Below are 27,187 nucleotides of genomic sequence, written 5' to 3'. Positions count from 1 at the left end.
CTGTATCTACATTTTTCCTTGCAAAGTCTATAGTTCAGTGCTGAACTGGTAGCATTGCTGCCTGACAGCTACAGGTTCTCTGGTTTGATTCTTGGCTGGGGTGCCTTCTGTGTGGAGTCTGCATGTCCTCCCATCTTGCAAAGATGTGTCTGGAGTTTCTCCCTTCTCTGCTAAAAATTGTCTTTTGTTCCAAGGCAGACTAGTTTTCTGGTTAAATGTTTAAAAATAACAGACATTTGAATTTCAGACTTCATATTCTTCAGAAAGTACATGGTAACACAAAACTGTTTTTTCTAGCAGTTGTCTAAGTTTATAACATGGATATTTGAAATTTGTCCCTATTTTTCAGACTGTATTCCCCCATTATTGGATTCATCCAGGTATTTTGTGCTAAGGTTGAGAGTTATCTATGGTGAGAACTGAATTCATTGAATGTTTGGGGGCTGTATTCCCCCATTACTGGCTTTGTCCACATGTTTTTTGATAAGAGGTTGAGAACTATGGTGAGAATTGAATTCACTGAATTTGTTTGGGAGCTGTATTCCTCCATTATTGGCTTTGTTCAGGTGTTTTGTGCCAAGAGGTTGACAGCTATGGTGAGAACTGAATTCACTAAATGGTAGCCATTTAAGTTTGTCTTCCTCTCTTTCACAAAACAGCTGATTTGGCATAGCGGTATGTTTCTCTGACTGTTTTGCACAGGGTCCCCTGGGTTAAAGACGTGGCAGTGAAATGTATGGTGGTAACACAGCATTTTATTCTAGCAACGTTCCAACATTATACAAGCAATGTTTAAAATGTGTCCCTGGTTTTTGGGCTTTTGCCCCCCCCCAATAAATTTCGGCTTTTTCCAGATTTCTTGTGCTGCAAAGTTCAGAGATACATCTGCGTGTCGAGTTGATTTTACAAGGAGCTGAGAGCTGCAGGGGAACAAAACTTTAGTGCTGCTTATTCTGAGTCTGCTTGCATTGTTAATAGCACAACAGGAAGTATACTTGCTTTTGATGCAGAAGGCTGTGGGTTCTACTCCCACAGTAGATAGATGCATTGCTGATACTGTACTGTGTTGTAAAGTGGGTGGATGCTGCAGTCCTTTTTGGCAAAGATACCTAGAGTAGTAACTATGAACCTGTTATCAGTTTGCCATACAGTCCCTATTGCGATATTACTAGCTTATCATTTTTTTTAATGCATGCACCATAGGCAATTTATTCCTCAAGGGCAACAGGCACTTTATTTGTAGATGAATAAACAATGACATATAAAGTTGTTTGCTAGCAGCAGCCTCTTCATTGTTACAGATTTCTTTAATGTGGAATTATTTAGATGACTTTTACTACTTCAGAGGTTGTGCATATTTACTGATACTGGTGGACTGTAGTAAGTTGAGTAGACTTTTATGATGGAAATGTTCTGAATTGGGTAGTTTTGTCATTGGTGCATGCATTTTGGAAAAATGCTCAAAACAATAAATTTAAAATGCCCTCTAACAACTGTACTGTATTGTACAAGGAATACAATTTAATACAATCGGGAAGGTGTATCAAAGAGCATGTGTATGTTTCGTGTTCAAGGGGCCTATGATTTGAAAACAGCCTAAAAGGGACCTATGATTTGAAAACAGCCCAAAGTTAATCTTTGTCTGCCGCTGGCAAAATGTATTTTCTTTGAATGTGGGTTTCAATGCTGTTTCAATGCATGTGAGTTTCAAGGGCAGAGAAGTTTTACTGCTAAGTCTGTTTTCCTTGTGAGACTGCATTGCTTTGTTTAGCAGATATCTATTGGGGTTTGTGCTGTAAAAATGCAAAATAAAACTTTCAAATGAAATCCAAATCATCGCAGAAGTAAAGCAGAATGCACATTACAGTGTTTATGGTAAATGGGGAAAAATAACCAAGGAATGGACATTGGAATGGTTGCAGGGGGAGGCACCAATCAACCATGATTTTGAGAGGTGAAGGGCAGCAAACTCAGACAGCCCCAGTTGAACTATACCTCTCAGCTGTCCATATTTTTGCAGAATGAATAGATATTTGCTTCTTATTTTTGGTTTGTTCCTCATAAAATGTGTGGTTTTCTGGCAAATCAATTAGGAATGAAGTCACTAAATGACAGACATTGAGTTTTACGTCATAACCTTCAGAAAAATGCATGCTAAAGCAAAATCTGTCATTCTATCAACTGTCTTAAGTTTATACAAGAGCAATTTTTAGTAGTGTTTGTATGTTCCCCCAATATATTTGGCCTTGTCCAGATTTCCTACATTAACAGGTTGAGAGGTATGTGCAAATAAAATTGCTTTATAGAATTAGGCATATCAAAACCTCTCAACTGTCACTGATTTTGGCTCAAAATGTTGCTCTTTCCCTAATAATCCTTCTATAAAATGGCAATTTTGGAAGAAAACATGGAGGGTTTACAATTAATAAATAACTGTAATAATCAGTTATAGATTACTTTTATTTCAGAAATGCATGTAGATTCTTTTATTTTGTCAGCTGCTCAAGTTAGCAGTACTAATATTAAAAAGTGTCCCTTCTTTGACAGGTTCCCAGCTGTATTGTGTGGCTATTTTATATTTTTGCATCACATTTTTTGGCCCATTTTTCATAAAATTGTGTTTTTTTGGCAAATTTGTGGCAAATCATTAAAGACTGAAGTTAGAAAATAATGAAAGACACTTGAGTTTCAGATTTCGTACCTTTCAGAAAATTCATACCAATGCAAGACCTACTATTCTATTATCTTTCTAAGTTTATAAGAGCAATATTTTAAAATTGTCCTTATTTTTGGTCCTTTGTCCCACTTCTATGTATGGCTTTGTCCAGATTTCTTGCTCTAAGGTTGAGAGATATGACAAATGTGTCCGGGCCATCGCAGTCAGCCAGAGACATTTCAAATTGCGACAAACTTGTTGCACCCCACTACCCTATGTAGTGACTCTGGATGTGTCCAAGCAAGGCAAGGAGCAGTTATGCAGTGTAAATGTGCAGACTACCCCCCCCCCCGCCCCCATCCAAAGTAAACACAAGTACTACATTGGCTTTTCATCTGTCATTGATTTTGCAGAATGTTCTGGTTTCTGTCATATTTTTATACTGTTGATTTATGCTTATTATTATTCAGAAAGTGCCTTTCACTCTGTGTTTAAGTAGCAGTGCTTTAATGTCCATCAGGTAAGCTTGTCTGATATTGTAAGATGCAAGTAAGTTTTAATAAGCAGTATTGCCAACATTGAAAGCCTTTCTGTTATTGCCATGCAGAGAATACTTACATAATTAGATAACATAAGCCTTGGGTATTGAAATGCATATGACAGTATTTGTAATAAAGGACAAGATTAAATTATGTTAAGCTCATTACAGGCTTTACATGCAAACTAAACAGAATGCCAATCTATCATGTGTGGTCCATATCCTGTGCAGTAATCCTTTAAGCAATATATGTTGAGCTTGTTTCTTGCTTGCTTTTCATTTTTTACTTTGATCATGTTTTCCCCATGAAACAAGTAGATAGTTGTTGTCAGGCAGCAGGTCTTTTTTGGATAAGAAACATTTTTACAAGTGGGGGTATCACAGAGATTGCTACTTTCAGCATGTTACTTGGTACTTTAATAAAGCTGAATATAAATTATAATTAGAACTGGAGTGCAAGGAGAAGTGATTCGAGTTAAGTGCTGCTTGTTTTTCTTATACTTGATTTTGACTGGCATTCCAGTAATGTATTTAAAAAGTAATTTATTTTTTCATGCCTCACTTTCTTTTTGTTTCCATCTAGATATTAAGTAAGCTGTCATGCAGCCAATGGATTGAAATATTTTTTTTCATCTACACTTCATTTTGTTTTGATTGGACTCTCATAATGATGGTTTGGCACCCAGGGCAGTGTATTTAATTAAAGTTTTTGTGGTTTTGAGCATAGATCCTCCCCTTTCTAGTTGGTCACACCCATTCCCATTGACTTCACCCATTCAGCTGTCGCCTGCACCCCCCCCCCTTTGATTTGAAGTCACCAGCCGCCACTGCATAGTATATATGCAAATGACCCATCAAGTGTTTCAGCTATATGGCTTCTGAATGTCCATGACTTTTTCCTTTTTAAGTCTTTAAGGACATGATCATTTGCATATATCCAATGGGCCTCTATTAAAGGAGGTTTAAGGTATCACTTGGGTAAGGTTTTCTTGTAGTTTTTACTAATTGGTTTGTCTGTGTGATCTTTTTAGTTTTTAGTATAGCTGTTAGTTGGGATATTTTGCAGACACCTTATTGGCTATGGACATCAGCTGGGTTTAAAGACCCTATGTTTCTAGAGTATAGCCTAACAGTCCACTTATGCTGTGCTGATGAGGCCATAAGTAGTCTGAAACATGCATGTCCAGTTTGGCTTTGTTGGCCTGATTCTGTCCATAAAGAGTTAAAAAGGAAAATGTAAAAAAGTCATGGACATTCAAAAGTCATATAGCTGAAACACTTGATGTTTTCAAAGGGTCATTTGCATATATCCCAGGGGACTGTATTGCAGAAGGTTTAAAGTATCACACAGTTAAAACTGTAGCTTGGCTAGGGTTTTCTTGTAGTTTTTACTAATTGGTTTGCCTTTGTGACGCTTTTACTTTTTGGTTAAACTTAAGAGTTTGGTGCACACCCTTATGTCACCCAGTGGATAGCCAGCTGGCTCATATACAGGACCCAGAAAGTGAGAACTGGGGAGTTCACCTCTACAAAGAAGCCAGTCACAAGCAGAGTCCCTCAGGGATTGGTCCTGGGACTGCTTCTTTTTGGCATTCAGTTCCCTTAAGTCAAGGCCAATGTCACTTGCCTCTGACTGACTAAATTTGCAAATGATTGCAAATTAGGAGCTGTCCTTGAATTGCCCAATGAAACAAATGTTCTCCAGGAAGGGTTTACACAGATAAACAGCTAGTGTCAGAGCCATGGACTAAAACTAAATGCCAAGAAATGCATAATAGTATTCTTCAGGAAGTCATCCATCCCTGATAACTATCATATTGACAGCACACCCCTAAGGGTTGACCCAGTAGACATAGACTTGGGGACTCATGTAGACAGTAATCTAGCTTTTAACCATCAAGTGCCTACAGTAGTGAGGAAATCATTCTATGATGTTCAACTTATAAACAAAGGTATTAAATCTAGATCAAAGGCTGTCATTGTTCCACTATATTCAGCATTCATCAGACCTATCATTGCGTACAATGCCCCGTTTGGTATATACCTAAACAGGCATATCCAACAAGTGGAACATCCACAGAAGGCAACTCCTTGATGCCCCAGCCATCAACAATGATGTTAAATGTATTCTCAAATCTATAATTGGCAAACCTGGATAGCTTTGCCCCTCAAAGGTCTTTTAAAGTCAACTCTGGATTTATGGATATTAAAAAAATCATGAACTCCAGGAACAGAATGTGAGACAAATAGCACCAGATGAAAGCACCTATGATATCTCAATAATATAGAATTCCAGAATGAATTTTTACAAAAGACTAACAAACAATATACACATAAGTGATTCTGAAGGTTCATAGTTTGATAGGTGTTTACTAGATTAATGACCACAAGGGTAATTTTAAGCCCAGCTATGCATCCCAAATCTCTGGCAAGTTCTTGTACCCTTGATAAGTGTAAATAGGGGCTTGGGAGATGAAATATTTACAAGCAGGGGCCTGGGAGATGAACCATTTACAAGTTGCCTGTGTCCATTACAAACATAGGTGCCAAACCAGGAATGAATTTCCTTTTCCCCATCCAACTGTCCAAGTTACACTTGAATTGGTTTAGGGAGGAACTCTACTTCACATGGATGGGGACCCTGTTCCAGAAAAGGAGTAGTATCTGGGATACATACCTGTCTTTTCTGCAGGTCCTATGTATATCACAGGCAAGGTTTAAGTCTTTAGAATGGGTAATTCTGGTGCTATTTGTTCTGCAGGTATGCAGGTGGTCCATTAGAGTGGGATCTGACAATGCCTTGTATGCCCGGCATAGATCTCTCCTCAACAGCCTGTAGGAGACAGAATACAGGGGCAGGGACTTAAGGTGGACCACAGAGGACATGTTACTTATGCCCTGTATTCTTTGAGTGAGGAAGCTCTGTGGACATTCCAGTTGTTGGATATGCCTGGTTAGGTACATACCAAAGGGGGCATTGCACTCAATGACAAGTCTGATGAATGCCAAATACAGTGGAATAAAAACAAAAATCAGGAAAAGGATAAAGTGATGTGGAAGAGACAGGCAGTCTGACTATATAGCAGTATATGTTCCTGTTTTCTAATATCTAAATCTTGTTGTGAAAGGTTGTTTTAAAGAAGACTCCATCTTTATGAGTATGCAGGAGGCTAAGGTCTATGTTATTTAATCATCAATCACTGAGAAGGTAGAAATGCAAGATCCATCCTGTCATAAACAGAATCCCCACAGCAACTTAAGGAGTTGTTATAATTTAAAGATATAGAGGTCAGTGCTGAAAGCAGGTGTAAAAGGTGAGGCATGAGCTTGGATAAGGGCTTGTGGTTGGCAACAAGAGACAAGATACTGGATTTGTAACAGTAGCTGATCATGAACACAACCTATATGAAATAATGCTGCACCTATCTGGGGATGATTTTTTACCAGAACAGAAGGAGGTCTGATTAAGATTTTACTAGATCCCACATAGGGCTAGCAATGTTCATGCAGGTGCAGAGGTACAGATACAGAGTTTGGGAAGACATTACTATACAAGTTCATAGGGTCATAGGTAATTACTAAGATAATGACCCTAGGTAGCTTTTCTAATCCTAGCTATGCTCCCCAAATGTAAGAATCAAACCCTGTACCTTACACTTAACCACCACAACACAGCACAAACCACACGACACATAGCTCACCTACACTGTGTGCCCCTCAACCTAAGCCCCTAAGGCAAAAGAGCTTGCCCAATACACTAATCATAGGTGACTCAAAAGTGAGTCTCACTGATTTCCCACTCACTAGGTTGAATAAGGAGAAGGGAACAGTCAGCTGTCTATCAGATGCCAGAATCCAACACATAACATACACATTCAGGTCACTCCACGACAAGTACAAGTATGACTCTGTCACTGTCCATGTGGGTGTGAATGACCTGAGATGCACCTCCCTGGACTACATGGAGGAGGTCTCAGATTATCTAGCCCTGAGCAGCATCCTACCATCACCCACAATGATACCGCAGTACAAGCAGAAAATTATTGACTTCAACAATTGGCTAAGTTTCTTGTGTCATTCTAAGGGGATCCAATGTCTGTCTTCTTGGGATGACATGATTGACAGACCTTGATGCTTTGTCAAAGATGGCCTGCATCTGTCACCCCTGGGTTTCCAGGTATTGGTTAAGGCTCTTTCCATGCCCTTATAGTGCCTTTTAGGTGATGTTCCAAAGACCAAATTACCACCATAACAGCTATAAATAAATGCAATCTGAGGGCCATGCTGCTCAGTGCTAGAAGTCTAAATCTCAAGCTGCACTTGCTCGAAGCACTCCTCATAATGGACAACATTGGCATTTGTGCTGTAATGGAGACCTGGTGTAAAGCAGGCTATAACTCATTCCACACCTTTCAGCCCCAGAAAATGGACCAAAGCTCTAAAGGTGGTGGTGTCTCCATATTTATAAAGGATATGCACACCTCCAGACTAGTAGCCCAAGATGGTGATTCAGCTAGTAGCCTGCTATAGGTCCCCAACCATGTCCTAAGACTCTCACTCCATGTTTCTAAGCAACCTGGAAACTGTTATGGTCTAACCCAACACTCTCATACTAGGTGACTTCAACTACCCCTTCTTCAAATGGGAAAACTACTCATGCACCAGTACACAACGCTTCTTGGACTTCATCAATTCCAATGCCCTGGACCAGCTCATTCTTACCCCCACTAGAGGAATCAACATCCTTGACCTGGTTATTACTAACATGGGCAACCGTTGCTGTACACCAATAGCAATTCCTCCCTGGTTAGATCTGACCACAAGCTAATCACTATGGAAATCCACATCTCACCCCCTCCCCCCCGCAAAGGTAACCACCATGAAAAACTTCTGCAAAGCTGAATTTGGGCTCCTAAAAACAGAGGTGGCTAACTTCACAGCACCCATGTCAATGGAAAAAAGATGCATGACTGCCACATCATACACCAATGCACTGTATGAACATGTACATACATGCATGGAACTAGCCATACCCAGCAGAACCAAGATGCTCTCTTCAAAAAAGGAAGCCAATCTGGTGGTCCCCTGCCATTAATAAACTCTACAACAGAAAGAAGAAACTGTTGCAGAAAAAGGTGAAGTCCCAAGAATGGAAAAACTGCCGTATTAGCCACAACAAAAAGTTGAGATCCCTCATCAAAACCTCTAAAGCCAGCTATGAAGGCAGAATTACGGCAGACACTAAAAACAACCACAGAGCCTTCTATAGTTATATCAAGATTCTCTATGACAATACCTAGGTTTGCTCTTAGTTACTGCACAATGATACCTCTTATACTGAGCCAACAGATATTGCCAACATACTGGTTGACAGATTCAGTGCCAACTTTACCCCTCTCCCCCTCACTAAAGGACCAATAATACTGAAAGAATGCCAGGCACCCAGCATTACTACAGCATAGGTTAAAGCTGCATTGTCCAAGGCCATGAATACAGCTTCTATGGAACCTGACAATATCCCTGGATGTGTTCTACATGAACTACAAAGTGAACTGGCACCACATCTGTGTGCCCTGTTCAATCACAGAAGTACCTCAGGTTTTGTCCCTACTGAATGGCGCACTGCTACAGTCATCCCTCTCCATAAAGGGGGAGCGACTACAGACCTTGGGAATTATCGCCTCATTAGCCTGATGAGTCTGATATGTAAGGCTTTGGAGCTCATCATTATGGACCTAATTAACAAGGATATAGGGAATCTCTAAACTCTAGATCCCACGCAATTTGGTTTTGTGAAAGCCTGGTTGACTTCTTTGAGTCAGTCAACAGAGCTGTGGATGAGGTCAAGGCAGTTCATACAGCTTAACTCAATCTGGCCAAGGCCTTTGATACCTTTCCCCACTCAAGAATTATTGATAAATTCACCAAACTAGGCATCAACCCCTCTATCACTATGTGGGTTGCAAATTGGCTCACAGATAGAACCCACAGTGTGAAAGCAGCAGACTCCATGTCAGACTGCTGACCATTCACGAATAGAGTCCCACAGGGATCGGTCCTGGGTCCTCTCCTATTTGACATCTACTTCTCAGAAGTCCAGGCCAACATGGAGGGACTCTGGCTGACCATGTTCACAGACGACTGCAAGCTGGGAGCCATTATTAACTCCCTAAGTGATGTAGACATCCTGCAGAAAGACCTCACTGAGACCAATGACTGGTGTCAAAACCATGGTCTTAAGGTTAATGCCAAAAAATGCATTGTCATCCCCTTTGGGAAAATCTCAGTTCCCACAAATTACCACATCGATGGGAGCCCACTGAACACTGAATGCTTTATAAGAGATCTGGCGAGACAGGTTGACAGCAACATCTCCTTCGACCACAACATTGCTACTGTGGTCAGAAAGTCCTTCTATGTGGCACATCTCATTTTACAAGGGTTTTGAATCCAGGAAGAAAGAGGTCATCATTTCTCTCTACTCTTCCCTCATTAGACCAGTCATTGAGTATAATGCCCCATTTGGCATGTACCTCACTAGACACATGCAACAGCTGGAAAGGCCACAAAAGTACCTCACATAGAGGATCCTAGGCCTTAAACACATGTCCTACACACATAAACTTAAAAAATTCCAGCTATTCTCTGCCTCATATCATCTACTAAGAAGCGATCTCTGCTTGACTTACAAAGCCATGCCTGACCCAGCTCTGTTAGAAATGCTACATCTAAAGAAATCCCAATCCCTCCACACCACATGCTCCAGAGACCTCAATCTCATTACCACAAATAACAGAACATGTTGGAGGCACAGGTTCATAACCCAGAGACTGCCCATGCTCTAGAATAGACTTTCCATACATGTTATGCAGAGCACCTCATTGGCCCTCTTCAAAAGAAATCTTGATGAGTGGATGAGAAATAGGAAGTTAACTATGGGAATCACTCCAGTGGCTCTGTGTGATAGAGGTACTGGGAACTAATGTCGGGTGGCATGATGCCAGGGTACTTATTTGGCCTGGGCTTGTAAAGGCTCCAGGACCATTAGCCTAGTGCACACCTACGAACCTATGTTGTAAGGTAAGTACCCTAACCACTATGCAAACAAACAACTCACCCTAAAAAAGGACCCTTCCTCTTTTTGATAGGTGCTGTGGGATCTTTTACATCTACTGGAGGTTGCTTTAATATTTCATCCAAAGGACAGTAGGCTTGGGTGAGCAGCTCCCCATTATTTTGCACTGCAGTGTTGAATGAAAAGACATTGAGGTTCACAGGTAAAGTACTAGGCTATCTCCCTTTGCAGGCTATTTTAAGTGTACTCAACTTCCACTCAGAGGTGAGAATCAAGCCATGTAGCTTGTGTCTGTGAAGTAAATACCTTAACCATTATGTCATCTCCATTAATTTATTGCTTTGGTTTTCAGATAAAGGGGTCCACTAAGACTACTGAGTGAGGAAATAGAATAAAAGAGTTGGGGGAGGTTAGGAACTGGATGTGATGCAGGTATGTTATAGGAGAGCTGGTAGACAAGGATCCTTAAATATTTTGGTCAGGGTCAGAAGAAGATACACAACACAGAAGCTCTGGCTAACCACAGGGGAAAAAAATTAAGCCAGTGGAGTTTTAATAAGATAATCTGATCATGTCAAATCCAAAAAAAGTCAAATAGCCAGACAGTCATAACTTAAAGTATAGAGTAAAGAGAAACATGAGAGTGAACACTACAGAGTAATAGCTAGGATAAGAAAAAAGGGGCTGTGAGGATTGACATGGGAATCAGAAAACCCTGGAGGTTTTGCAAGTGTTGTATATTCTTGATAATCCATGACAGAATGAGAAACTGTATGAAAATGAGTCTAGCAGTCTAGCTAAGAGATGATGGTGACTCAGGCAGGGGAAAAGATTCAAAGAAGAACATCCCAAAGATGGGAGACTGGCTGGCACCTGCTTCACACCTGGGCTAAGCAGACACATCAAGTGACTAAATTGACTGCAGTCTAGAAAAGCAATTTGGTGCTAATCAATCTTTTGATTCAATACTACATATAAGAATGATTTCGATGTCGTAAGAAGGGTAGGACATAGTATTGATAGTATGATGAAAATATTGTCATATCAATGATGCCAGGAGATGTGGTTGGGATGAGAAGACTTGTTAAATTCCCTCAATTGAGAGATTCCATCAGAAGACAAAACAAGGAGAAAAAAATCAGATGAGATGAAACTCTACTCACAACAGAAAGGAAAGGTCCCATTTCAGTGAATAAAAATAGACAATACAGCTTTTACTACAGACAATAAGGTTTGGGACAGAGCATGCCTTTCTTAGATTTTCTATTCCAGCAGATTGCAATATAATCTGGAAAATTATAGATACAACGACCATGGCTGTACCAACAGCCAGTAGTTATGAATGGAAATGTCTACCTTTATCTGTAGTTAAGGCTTACAGATATCAGTCCTATATCCTGTTTTACACAGCAACATCATTACTGCTGTAGGTTAATTTCCCAGTGGCTAAATGGATACAGGTGTTGCTGTTCAGTAAATGGAACTGGTTTTATGATGCACAAGTGTGCTTAATTATGTCTGGAAACAATGTGCTTAATTATGTCTGGAAACAAAAAGTATTATTTATTTGTCTTTTTTGACTGAGAAAGTCAGACTAGGCAAAGCCCATTTTCAGCAGAGGCCTGGTGAGAAAAACTCCAGTGCAGTACATTTATATTAGCAAGTGAATTTAGATAGTTCTCTGAAAAAAAGTTATACTGTTTCTTTCATTTTATGGAGTGAAGACATTTTTTTCATTTTATAGAGTGGACAAATTACCTCTGCTCAAATAAATTTGCAAAGTCTTTTTGTGCATTGACATTGGCTCAGTCATAGTTTGGAAACTATATTCTCATAGTTAGGACAAAATCTCTTTCAACTGGCAAAGGTATGAAAATCAACCCAGAAAAGGATGGATAATAGATAAAAATAAGATGTACCAACTACCTGAAGAAGACTAGCCCAGCAACTACTATTATCAAATAGTCTAATATTGTTCTTTTCATGTTGTTCCTCTAATGTCGTGCTTGTGATACATTATCTGTTGCATCCGTTTGCTGGCAACAAATGAATTCACAGGAAGTGATGGCACATGCAGATAACAGGAAATGTGAGAAAAGAAACAACAAGCTGTATAGTGACAGATCTACAGGCACCAAACCAGTTAAATGTGGTACTTATAAACAAGTTTCAGTTAACCCTAAAGGTTAAACCTGTAGGACTACTGATGAGGAGAGAGCTACATTTGAGAGAATGGGGATAGTAGAAATATTTAGACCATAGAAGAAATAGGCCAAGACAAGTTAGAGAGCGATCTTTACAGATGATACAGGAGAAAGAGAGAGGTGAATCAGTTGGTTCTTATAGGAAGGGATCCTATATGCATAAAGTACAGCAATAAGCTATTGGTCAAATTCATTACTTCATTTAATTTAAGAGCGAGAGTCAAAGCAAAGCTGTAGGTCAAGGGATTGGTAGGTTCAGATTTGGATGGACTGTTCTGAGTCAAATGTGGGAGAATAAGATACATTAAGATTCATGAGGGAGTGATGAGAAAAGTGTACAATTCATGATAGGTTACTGGAAGTTTATCACATGGAATGGGGGGGGGCAAGGTGTTCTTCCTCGATCTTGATTCATTAACACATTACAGGTGAGTGGTGCTTCCAGATGCATTTGCAGTTACTTCCTACTGATGTCGCTTGGTGTCAAATATTGCTTATTCTTATTTACATTAATATTTCCAAAACCAGTGCTACATACAAAGTTCTGAAAGATTTCATCTAAAAGCTTACACAATGGCAAACACATCTGTATTGATATTCAATATTTATTTATTTATATTGTTAAATTTTGTATTTTTCTAAACATCTTGAAACCAAGTAGCATAGCCAAAACTGCTTAGCCTCATATGAAAGATCTCAACTGAAATAAGATACTGTTGATACTATGTGTGTAAATTGACTGGTTGCTGAGATACTGTAAGTTGTTTACAAGACATTACAAAGTTAATAGTTTCTGATTTTACTGTAACATAAAATCCAGTTTAAAACTCAAAACATAGAGAATACTATAATTATAAAAATGATTTATGCTGAAAAGTTTGCCCTTTACACCTTTTAGTAACCCCTATTGTTCCAGAGATATGAATGTTTGTTTGAAATGTGAGAACATAATTTGATTCTATCAAAAATCTTAGACTCTGTCCATTGGAAATTTCAGTGCAATCTTCAAGGGCTCCATTGGAGGTAATGAGTTAAAGACAGTCAAGAGTTAACTGTGATATTATAATGTTGCAGGAGACCAAGTTATGAAAGAGAAACATGCCCATAGACTGAAAAAAAAAACATGTTTATTTCATGAAGTATTGATATTTCATAGATTTTAACACTACTTTTTGGACTCTACATACTTTTTTATGTTTTTAAATGTAATTCCAGAGTCTGCCCACACAGGGTCAGGCATCTTGATTTTTTCAGAATACCTCCTGGTATCCCACAATGCAGTGTTTGGCTTTAAAATATTACATCATAGCCCCTAAGCTCGTGATATGGATTGACCTTGCTTTCTTTTAGTCAGTCAGGTTTAATTACCATTTCTTGCTTTTTAATGACTACTTAAAGGGCAAAGAGGGTGGCCTAATGGTTAAAGTGTTTGCCTTACAAACACAAGGTGCAATGTTCAAGTCTCACAAGGGATAATTGGCTAGGCTTAACATGGCTCGCTAGGGCAATTAGCCTAGTACTAATCTATGAACCTATGAACCTAATAAGGAATAATCACACAGAACAGTATTCCCAGCACATGAACTTTGTCTCTTACTGTGAGCTATCAATCACAGCAGCAAACAGCTCAGATTTGCTACTTTGACAGACACAAAGTGGAGGTGTTTAGGGGTAGGGGAGGTGAGTTATGGACTACAACTCAGGCATAACAGAAGAATGAAAGTGGGCCACTTTATTTTATTTATATATTTATTTTTACATTTGTTAATGTAGAAAGAAAAAGAAGTAACAGGCACCGAGAATACAGTTTTGTGTGATTATTCCTGTTTGTATTTTAAGGAGGAGCTTAGGGGCTAAGTTTCAATATTTTAAAGCCAAACACTGCAATGTGGGATACCTAGAGGTAGACTAAAAAAATCAAGATGTCATACCCCATGTGGGCAGAAAGTTTTCTTTGTGTTCATTCATTCATTTATAAGCATCAGCTTCCTTCATTGATACGCTGGTTATTAATTGTTTCATAAATCTAGCTGTAAAATTATCATGCAAAACAATAGCTAACATGCGATATAACATACCCCCGGATTCATGAAGCCTGAGCTGGGCGCAGGCGTAGCATATGTGGGACAACACCAAATATGTCCGCCGAGCGATTCAGGTACGAACCAACTTCACGTGCACTACCGACATACACCAGATCTATCCAGCCCTTGGCATAGGTATGCAAATCACCCCATGCGCAGTGTCGCACCATGCTAATGAAGGCATACAAAGATTCATGAAGTGGTGCAGGCGTAGCGCAAGCCCATGGAAATGTAAACCAAAAAACATGGTTTACATTTTCCCAAACAGAACATTGGAGTTATGGAAGCGGACCAGAATCATGTATTACAAAGTTAACATATGCCAATGGCGAAATACACAGCCAATGGCACAAGAAAAGATGTACAACACCTAAAAAACAACATTTAATATCATGTCCACACTAACACACAGTACAACCGCACAGGAATACAAAGGAAATATATACAAATGTCATAAAATCGCAATGAAAGACAAATTAGGATTGCACCATAATATGCAATGGTAGGCATGGCACACCACAAGCAAGACACAAGGGTTGCCAGGGGCCCATGACAGTGTACAGCACTGTAACTATGAATTAGTAGTCAATGCCATGCAAATGAGGCAGGTAATACTGAATCGCAAACGTCCCGCTGGATTAAGGATGTACCTGACAGTGCAGCGCTATAACACGGAGGAGTGTATCAGAGGTGATACATGACATCAGCAGAGGGGTGTGCCACTGTATCAGTAAGCACATTGGAGCAACGCAAATCTGGCCTGGCCGTTGCTAAGCAAAGCTGCAGGACAGGGGTGGGGAGGAAGGTATAGAACAGTTTAGCTGAGAGCACACATGGTGCCCGAAAGCGCATGTGTACGGGGATGAAATCGTGCCCGAAACCCGGTAAGCGGATGCACGTGCCACAAACAATAGCACAAACAGGAAGGTCAGGGGAAGAAAAGAAGGAAATGCCGAAGCAGGGTAATTGGCGTACTAATGAGCAATTAACACCAATCAACTCACGGCGGCCAATCGAAGGCAGTAGACAAGCCGGCATGCAAAAACCTGCAAAACAGGATAGGGGAGGCATAGAATTGCAAAGAAAGGAGGGGAGGACCTGGAATGCAAAGATAGGAGAACTGTCATAGCAGAGCAAAGCAAACCCACAGTAGATCGGCAATAGCACACATTACGCAAGATAAGCCATGTCTAGGAGAGTACAAATGAAGGCAGGCAGCTGGATGCATGCCAGCAAATGGTAGCTGTAACGTGCACAAATGTAAACGGAAGGGCAGGAGGTAATTCACGGCATCCAAATGTAATGCAACACCAAAGGCAGCACAATAGTGGTTCCGTTAATAAAACACAGAAGATACCCTGTAGCCACGATCGTGCATACACACCCTATGACATCATCAGTGTTCACAGCAAAACAGTATAAAGTGTGAAAGCACCCAACACACACCTGTGTATTCCCAAACACCGCACCATAGGTGTAAACAGACGGGGAACTTTTAAAATGTACATGTTGGAAGCTGCCATAGCTGTGATTCATCAGCATGTGTTACAGACCGACAGTGTTGTGGAGGATGATGCCGACAACCACCGTAGGCCTCGGAGGAGGAAAAGAGTGTTCAGACCAAGGGTAACCTACCAGGGGCTACATAATCTGGAGATAGCAGAGCATTACAGGGTAGACAGGGACATCTTACAGCAAATAGTAGAGCTGTGCTGGCCATGCCTGAGAACCAGAAACAACAGAGGGGAACCCATCCCAGTGGACACGAAGTTATGCGTAAGCTTGCGAATACTAGCCACAGGTACCTTTCAAAGGCCAACTGGAGATATAATGGAGATCTCACAGGCATCGGCATCCAGGGTACTACACCAGTTCCTGGATGCCATGTTACCATATGCCAATGAGCATATATACTTCCCCTGAACTCAGGAGGAGTTGGCCAGCAATATGCGTTGCTTCCACTGTGTGGCAAACTACTCGGAGGTACTGGGTGCGATAGACTGCACAAACATACAGATCAAATCACCAAAGGTGAGTATGGTAGGCACTACATAAACCACAAGGGATTCCACTCCATCAACTGCCAGGTCGTGTGCAATGCCCAGGGCATTATCATGGATGTGTGTGCTGGCAGCCCTGGAAACTGCCACGATTCCCATATCTGGCATGCCTCACAGCTGTATCAGGTATTTGTCAGGAGGGACATCCCACAAGATCACCATGTGGGGATGCTGGCTATGCACTGGAGCCATGGATGATGACCCCCATCAGAAATGCACACACACCAATGCAAGAATGCCATAATGAGGCACACGCAGAAACCAGAATCATCATAGAGTGTGTGTTCGGGATGCTGAAATCACGGTGTGCTTGGACACATCTGGTGGAGCCTTGCAGTACTCTCCAGGCATGTGTGCCCACATCTTCATAGTATATGCCATGCTACATAACATGATCCTGCGGAAACAGCTGCAGCAGGGTCAAAATGGGGAAGCGCCTCACAGCCCACCGCAATTGCCAAGGCCAACACAGGCACAGAGGGATCCAAACCATGGACACACTGTGCCAGCCCCAGTAGGCAGACGGAGGCGTGCCCAATATGCCTATGCCTTGGCAAAGAAGGACCGTATAGCACATACCTTGACAGTGTAGGCTCCCACGGACTGACACCCCTCCCCACCTGCACACACAGTAACATGGATGGCACACAAACATGACTACCTGTAAATTGTGATGTATAGGTGGCCCACTGTGGAATCCTACATAGGCAGCCCTCAAACATTGTACACACAACAGTCATTGGAACACGGAAATGTCAACACCTGAAGAGTAGATGCGCCTATCCGCATCTGTCGGTGCTGTGTGTATAGGTTCTCAGGTACATCGGTAGGTACATGCCCGATTGTCAGAGGCAAAACACCAAATGGGGCAAACAGTGACTCCCGTCACCACAACATCGAGTAAGCAACTGTTGCTTACTGGAGCAGAGGCAATCATGGGAGCACATGTGTGTAAGCACTGTCCTACACACAGTCATCACGGATTACCCACCGCATTACTGAGGGTCTCCACAAAATGTAATCATGGACGTTGTGTCAAGGCAGGGGATGTATCCATGACAGGCATTCGTCACCGCGGCATGCTGCATCCACGGCCGTATGAAGGTGTAGCAAATTATCGGGTGTAACTAATTGTGATATACATACCCAGTGCTGGAGTACAGCCAGTAAACATCACATGGACATACCATTAACTGGACCCATCAATTTGTAAACTAATGGAGTTATCCATGTGAGTGTAGTGTGGAGTAACTGCTGTAGTGTACTGCATATACAAAATGACATAATTCGTGTACAACCCCCAGATGTCCAAGTGGTACATGCAGTGACTGTCGTGCATGTTTCCGGTCCCACGTCCCGCAAGGGATGTAATGTAATCCCGACGGCATGGATAATGCATTTTGGATACAGGTCATCAGAATATGTGTAGCACATGTTAGCAGGAATAAGCGTTGCCCACAGCTGGTAAGCAATGTTTAAATACGACTATATGGATATGTGCAAAACAGGGCTAAGCATCACCGACCACTGCGCAGATTACAGTCAATGATGTACAGAACAGGTGACACCAGCATTAGTCACCCCTGAACAAATAGCACCTGCTCTGAAGGGTAAAATGACCACTGCCAGGAGTGGAACAGGCAGTCATGTATACAATTACCCAACACTATTGCTAGGCAAGATGTACGTACGGCAGGGTTGCCACAGTTCAAATGACCAATGTGGGACATACGCCAGATGTCTGCAGGATGACACATACACCCGGTCAGTACAAAAACCAGAACGTCAGTGTTTTGCATAGATAAAAAGCTTATTCTAGTAATGGTCGCAGGTACGTGTTCTGTGTCCTGTAACATGTAGGTGGGTCAGATACAGAATAAGTGTGTTATGCAACCATGACGTAAACTATAGGGAATATGTTTGTCCCAAAGTCGCAGGACATTTGCTATGTTCACTAATATTTCGCAGGACACAACTGCACAAAGAGGGACTGTCCCTCGCAAAGTGGGATGGGAGGTAATCTTAACCTATGGCAGGTGTGTAATGTGACAGGTAGAGACACAAACGTGCGGAGTCCAGGAAACACAGTATACACTGGCATACACACAATGAAAGGCATAGCATGCCTGTCACCACCCCTGTCCGAGATATGGATATATGTATATATATATATATATATATATATATATATATATATATATATATATATATATATATATATATATATATATATATATATATATATATATATATATATATATATATATATATATATATATATATATATATATATATATATATATATATATCTACACATATATAATACAGATAGAAAGGGCGATAGTGTGATATATGTCGATATACAAGGGGTCACTGACATCTGCAAATATATAGATAGGTCGACGACATTCAAAACACCTGTGAGGTACAAATAAACAGGATACCGCCAACTATGGAACATGTCACACACCGGCACACGTAACCAGGAGGCTGAAAGACAGAAAGAACAGAGTACTGGAACAGTAGAACTGTGAGCAATATGACGATAGTAAGGACATGTAGTCACCGCTGGCGGCAGTGCGGTCCACATAGGTACCATGTATAACTGTTGTTGTGAGTGATGTAGCCTGTGTATGTGTGTGTTGAGGATGCCATGTGTGTTCCCATGTGACTAAAGTGTGTGTGTGTGTGTGTCTGTATCGTGTGTCTGTAGGTGGCAACTCAGAGGTAGATGATTACGGTAGGTGCGGGTATAGCTAACCATAGGCATGCGGTAAACACCTGTCCCACATTGGGAGGGACAGCCCCCCCTGGGCAGGTGTGTCCTGACATGAAACATTACAAAGGGCAACTGTCCGAAAGTTTAGGACATTAGTATGTCCCAAATAATATGCAATAGTTGCAGGAAATACTCATGCCTGTATGTAAGAAACGGAAATGTTACATGCAAACCGATAAGTAGTGAAGGACTAAGAACAATTGGTATGTAATGAGGATAAAAGTATGTGCTATCCTGTGTACTGACCGTGGCCATATGTCAGCCTGTAAACACCACTGTGTGACCCGCAAGTGTCCAACTATGGCCATATGAAAAGGTGGCAAGCCATGTGTCAGAGAGTCTGACACCAACACCACTGCAATGACTGCAAATATCTGGGACAGACATACATGGGATAGCGGTCATTTACAAATATCCCTGCACATATCGCCGTACATCCGGAGGTATGGAAGTATCAACCTCACCTGCATACCATATAGAAACCAATTAACAATGGCCCAAAGTAAATTCTCATAACAGAAGTCTATTAAGTGATAGCACTGTAATTAGGGAAGGGGCCCACACACATATATATGGACTACGTAGAAATGCAAGCCCCACAAAACCGTATATGCTACGTACACCCGCCTACATCCCCCACACTGGAAACGATAGCAATACAGACCGTAACCACAGCCCAAACATCTAGTTAGTCAACTACATCTGCTGAACCGTTAACATATCTTGTGAGAGACACATTTAAAGGCGCCATGCAAAATTGTATCCGTCGTATAACGGAATAGACGGCAATGTTACAGGTGTTTGCAATAGTCCTTTATCAGACAGGTGGGAAGACAGGTACAGTCACAGGTAGAAATAAATACTCAAGCCGTCACACACAATCCACGGGGGACATGACTCCAAAATAGACTTGGCTTTACACATAGCAGTTGCAGTTACACACAACAAAACACAATACAGGCTGTCTCCCCGAAGGCAGGGCAAATGGCCAATGCCCAAGTGGAGAATTGAATTATACCCCACTGTTGCTGCGTAATTGGTGAATGGAGTAGCTGCACAGCTGAAGTGCACGTAATTAGTCACACCAGACCACCAATTGGCGGCAGTAAACCATATGTTGCAGGTATAGACATATATAAGGATGACTTGCCAGATATGCAAACTGTATGCTCATACCGTAAAACAGTTGAAAGAGTGATACAGAAGAGCAAGATAGAGACAAAACACCAGAACGATATCAAGGTATGTAAAACACTAACTGTATGTAGAGTATGTTCTGTATTACGTTACATCAGTGTATGCATAGCCTGGTTTGCAGTAATTAAAAGTGTCCGCAATGCATAAAGTGGGGAATGGTATTTATGTAGTGATGTCTTGCTGATTGTACTAATGCTTGGAGAAGATATGTGTCCAGCAGTGGGCCACATGGTAAACAGCACAGACACCACAAGGGATGCAACATGACGGCTTTAAACAGAACAATGTCATACAACCCACCATCAGTGGCAGGGTATGTCCAATAAGTATGTGCCATAGCAGGGGATAGTATATGTAGATATACTGTAACAGTATGCATGTGTATGGGCATATAACGTCAATGACATGTCTAAAGTGGACCCTCTGTGCAAGTATGCTTTGAATTATGGGATACCTTGTAAAACGTGTAATGTATAGTACAGTAGATTGATATGTCAGATATGCTACACAGGAGAATAGGCATATGATGCATAACAAAGGTATCATATAGTGATGTGAGTAGTATGTAATTAATATATGTAATAACAGTTATGATGAAATAAATAATATGTAATCCACTCTGTGCATTTGCAAAGGATGCAAACATTACTCCCATACTAGAATAGCAGAAGAGATGTGACAGACAAACATGAACATGATTGGCATGTACAATAACAGTATACATATGGCCTGTAGTCATGGGACATTGTAATAGCGTGACAGCCAATATAACTGGAAGGGCTATACCAGTAACCATGCACAAAGGACATGTAATAGCTCCACAGGTTCATAGTGGGTTACCATGCAGTCTGGCAAGTCTATGTGTAATAACAACTACAGTGTGCACACCAGTGGCACCTCTCTAGGGTAGTGTCCTGTGAACAGAAGAGCCATGTGTAACCTGCATCTCTGCACAGTACAGCCACTGCAGTGATCCCTGGTATACATGTGTCCACCATCCACCAAGCGAGGTATCACATGAACACTGCTACTGACTGTCCATGCGTGATGTACATAGGAATCATGTCCCAAAGCATGGTGAGTGTCCGTTCTTGGAATGCAACCCCCAAGCACATTCCACACACTGTCGCTTGTGTGCACATATCCATGAGCATCATACTCATAGTGGCTATTGTGTATGTCGAGTATGCGGAGTATATCCATAAACATATTTGCAGACATGGGCCCTGTCTTTGCAGCAGAGGTCACCCCTGAGTATGTAGTCCGCAAATGTGTACAGACGTGGTGCCTGTACATAAGCCGCAAACTTTAACAGTCGTAGCTCAATAAACGTCATGGCGTTTTAATGTTGAGTTATGTAAAGCTGTTGTGTAAGGTACACCCTAAGCGGGGTGTTGTACCCATGGATGTGTGTATAAGTCCGGTGTTCAGAGGTACAATGGGTGCCTATGTACCAGCTACACATTCAGTACAGACATGTGTGGACATGTAGAAGGATATCCACGCCGCAGTGGCAATGTGGTAATCACAGGAGTGTGTGCGACATACATGTGTCTTACAAACATGTACAATGTGACATGTATGTAGGGGACTAACACCAATGTGATAACCAGTGGGTGGATGGTGTACTGCAAAGGTGATGTTCATACCAAGTGTCATGCAGGTAGAGGCCATGATGTTCATATCGGTATCCATCACAGTGATACCCGTATGGATGGGGTCTTTATCAGCAGGTGGAGCAACAATGGCTCTGGGTATGCAGTGGTCTGTAAAGCTAGGTAGGGAAGTCCCCTCAGTGGTAGCCTGTACCTCAGGAAAGCATATACTGAACATGAGGACCCCATGACTGAGGACTGTGGTATGCCAAGTGTAACTGGAATGCAGTATGTGATATGGTATGCCACCCTCAGTGTGTGTGTCCCGTCCATTAGCCACTTTGCATAACATCCAGAGACATATGTTGTGATGTGCAAGTGGATGTGTATGTTGTCAATACCAGAATGGAGAACGGTGCTGAATGGCAGCGAGAGGACAATGCAGGCCGTGTGGACCCCCGTGTCATCATCAACTACTCTGGTGACTGTATGAAAGGTGTAGGAGGCATGCTGTGGCCCCAACAAGACCAACCCAGCTGGCATCAAAGGACTGGAGCACAACAAAGCCGTGCATAACAGTCCAGTGAGGTGTGTAGGGCAATAGTCCCAGTCGTGCATTGTGGCACCACCTGTGTGGAGTGTTACTGTCGCTGTGTGCCAGTCAGGGGCCACAATGTCTGGTACAAGGCTATTACTGAATATGGTGTCCCAGTGGGGAGACATGCTGTTCAGAGGTCTGTGGACATCACAGCCTAAGATATTGTAGGGTGACAAGGGGCCTGTGTCCTAGGACATATAGAGTACAGGTCAGTACTGTGTAGGTGTGACTGCAGGTACACCGCAATGTTCCTGCAAGGAATGTGGCCCTGCAGGGAGTGAGAGGGTGTAATGTTAGCATTGAAGCCATCAGACAGCATGTTGCCAACATCACCTGTTACTGTCATGTTCCAGAGTGACAGTTGTATGTGTGAGCAGATGTGGGTATTGCATACAACTACTGACATACCTCCATAATGCCTTGTGGTACATCTCGGAATGTGTCGCAGTAATGTGTACGTAGCTAGTTATGGAGTATGTGATGAGGGATACTGTGGCTCTACCAAGGCTGACCAGTGAGTCACCCCACCCATGGGAATGTACACCACTGTGTAACAGCCCCCACCTGTTGTTGTAAAGTATGTCCGTGGGACCGCACCCCCAGAGTGTCGTCTGTAATCTGGTGTGTACCATCATGGCTCTGTGTGGAATAGCATGAACCATATTGTCGTGTACGTGCTAATGAAGTGCACTGGGGTATGTCTAAGCATTTGCATGTGAATTGTCCACCTGCACGTGTGTCACGACAACAACTACCGCTGTCATACGACATCTGTAGTTGGTGTTGTAGTACTCATCTACTGTGTATCCCGTGAAGTGTGTGGTACCGGTATGTGGCTAACAAGGGTGGGTAGCAGATGTTCGGATTCCCCCAATGAGGGGATAACCCCAGGTGTGGAACAGCAGTCACATGTTGGTAGTGTCCATGTCAAGGATACTGTTGGTCTTGGAGGTGGTGTATGGGTCGAACCAGCCGAGCAGAGTTTATGACTCATGCACAGCGTACGCCTAATGTGTCAGTACATGTGCAGCTATCACAGTTAAGTGTGGGTTACTGTCAGTCTCACATTAGTAGCAGCAGTAGTTCCGGACACAGTTATATGCACATGGAGCACCTGTGATGCATTGTGCTAAGTAACCAGCCGGGATGTGTGAACAACATAGTGGAATATGGGGACACCGTGGGTGTGCCAGTCCAGGTATGTGCCTGAGAGGTACGGTCTGTCTATAACCAGTCATTGAAGGTGTGCTCTGCAGAGCCAAGAGGCAGGTCACAGTCACTGCAGAGATATTGAAGTGGTGCAGTATCAGGTGTGCCATGCCTGCGTGTGTCACAGAGGATGATGTCAAGCATTCTGTGACATGACCACATGTATCGCTAGCCAGTTCCCATTCTGGTGGTGACTGTTATTGGACACTGTGCAAGACAGGTAGTATAAAAGCAGCAAGAGTCCAACATGTGATCCGTACTCCCCGGGCTGACAGGTGCAGGTCAACTGTGCCACAGCATCATGTTGTTTGACCGGGTCTGTCAAAGTGGACATATACTAGATGCCTGTGGAATGACAGCAGAAGCATGGACAACTGTTTGGACTGACACAGTCGTTCTTAGTACAGTGGTAACAGGTCCGGATGACCGCAAAATGCTTCTCAGGGTTTGGACCACACCATCAGGGCTACAACACTGGTGGGCTATTGCATGTCCCTGCACACATAGTTTGTGCCCTGAGATACAACTTCAGTCACACAAAAATGGAAGATGAGTCACATCGTACCTGCTGACTTGTGGCATGTGTGCATAGGTTATGTTGCAGAACCAGTTACTCGACAGCAGGATGTAAGTTACTATCACCTTGTGTAGCCTGCTGAGTGGAACAGCAGTGTGACTGCCAACAGTCACCTAAGACAGGTGTGTTGTGTATGTTATGACACCCTATTTGCTGTATGTGATGGGCACACGTGTCTGTGGGCGTTGGTGTGGTTCTGTTTGGTAATGTGGGCTCTCATTGGTGCCCACGCAGAGTATGGAGGGGTACTGTACGAGGTGTCTCCGTATGTGTGGCCTATGGTGGGGATCATGTGGGATCATGTGGGACTATGTGATGTGTGGGGTGCGTTGCCACTGTTGCACATCCCCACATGACTGTCAGGTGTAGTCAGGGTTGGTGACAGTATAACCCCCAGCAGGGCTGCATATGTGCATCCCCCACAGGCTGTACTGTTGTATGTTGGGAGGTGTGCATTGACTGTGTACATGAGACTAGCTCCATTGCCACATGTACAACATAGTCATCATAGTGACAGGCAATAGCACTGGTACGTGCCAGTTGGACATGCCTGTATATAAGTGGTACATGCCAGGTGGACACGCCGTATAAACCACCATGTCTCAAAAGGTATGTGAGTGATGTGTGTATGACAGCTGTTGTACAGTTATCAAGCTGGAAATGTATGGAGAGACAGTGTACCTGTGAGGACTGGTGTGAAATGGGTGCTAAACTAAGCAGTAGCTCATAACATGCCAAGAAGCTCTGAACAAGTGCTGAGCATGCCCATACATTACAGATAGGGTGTTGGATAATATCAACCCACAAGTGTTAACAACAGTCATGATTGGTGGCACCGCATCAGAACACTGCCAGGTATGGTCTGCAAGTCCATGAACCATTATCAATGTAGATGTTAGCAGTACAGATGTACAAGACAGTACGGATGTTCGGCTACAGATGCCTTTGTATGTCACAGAAGTGTTCTACTAGTGGCCTGTTGACAGACTCACAACTACTAAAGGTGCTACAGTGACATGTGCACATCACACGGTGTCAGCTACAGTAAACCAGGATTAATGAGTTGTACCCCACCCGCATTGTATCCCATACCACACAGACAAATGTCAGCCATCTGTGTATGTGAGGATGTGAATGGCCATGACCTATGGGCAATAGTTGTCACAGTGTTGCGAACAACATACAGAATGTGTGTGTGATGTGTGTGACATATGTGCACATTCTGGTGGATGATATCAGCAATGACACCAATAGGGGAATACCCCCGTACCCATTAAGAAACACCTAGGCTGTGGTCAACAGTATGGACACTGTGTTAGGGATGGTGTAGTGTTGTACACCTCCCTGAGCTGGAGACGTCTCCCTGGCCCTTTAGGTAGTCATCCGAGGTACCCATGACATGACAGGATGGTATCCATGAGCACGGAGATCATTGGACAGGCATACACAGCACCCGTGTGACCAATATTGGAATACACATCACCCTCCAGGGGTTGGGCCCATGCGTGGATGGCCGATACCAGCCTCCACAATACTCACCTCCAGTATGCAGCATGCTATCCACCTTGCATACAGACATATGTCACACTATGCTGTTAGACATGCTACATGTCCATAGCCTGATCTGAAAGACATATGTCATGGACAACCACCGTCTTACAACTAGAATGGCCACATGCTGGAAAGATCCCTGAGCCATACCTGTGACATACTCCCGCCATACCAAGCAGCCCTGTCCACATAGCTGCACATATCATCCCTGTCATACATGGCGTGATGGCCATATGGTAGATGTAGTATCATCTATCTGGATCAGTAATGTGTCACTGATGCCCCTCGTGGGTGATGTAATGGGTGTCGGATACAGCTAGGAAACCCAGCCTGTACATGCTTTAGCCGATAACCTTACCTGCGAATGAAGTCCGACTAGCCATTGACCCATGTCTATCACATGTGCAACACAGGCAATCCGTGGCAGGATGTTGAACAGCTGTAAAGTGCAGTGTAGATGTCTATGGAAAAACAGATGCATGCACAGGTTTCCATGCATACTTGGTGCATTGTCACTGCCCAAGTCCAGTAAGGCTGTGTCTCTGTTGATATGTGACATATCCACAGCATGAAGGTCAACAGCATTACCGTGGATACATCAGGCATGAGTAGATAGGTAAGAACACCAGTGCAGGCAAACAGACATGCCCACATGGAGACAGACGTCACATGCAGCAGGAACACTAATGAGGTGACACACATATATGGGGATGATATCCAATGCTTACTTGGTGTTACATGTGTGTGACACATACATGCCAGTCGTGTTAGTGTCATGTTGATTTGCAAAGATAACAGTGCAGATGCAATAGAAATGTATGTGCAGCAGTATCACTGTACATGTCTGTAGATGTGACCTTTCACCTTCATCATGTCTTACAGATAATGCAGCGTACACGCCTACCAGCATACAGCTGACAGGAGGATGATGTTGTAATCCCGTACCTCCATGAGAACTACGAGGTGTTATTGAGCCATGTGCCATGGTATGCACAGCAGCGGGATGACCTGTGGCAGGATCTTCGCAGGAGAGTCAACGAAGTGGGTGGCCACAACCGCACCTA

Source organism: Protopterus annectens, chromosome 4.part1 (assembly GCF_019279795.1).
Source record: "Protopterus annectens isolate FY-2018-M chromosome 4.part1, PAN1.0, whole genome shotgun sequence".
NCBI classification, from domain to species: Eukaryota; Metazoa; Chordata; order Ceratodontiformes; family Protopteridae; genus Protopterus; species Protopterus annectens.
This window is presented reverse-complemented; position numbering follows the sequence as displayed.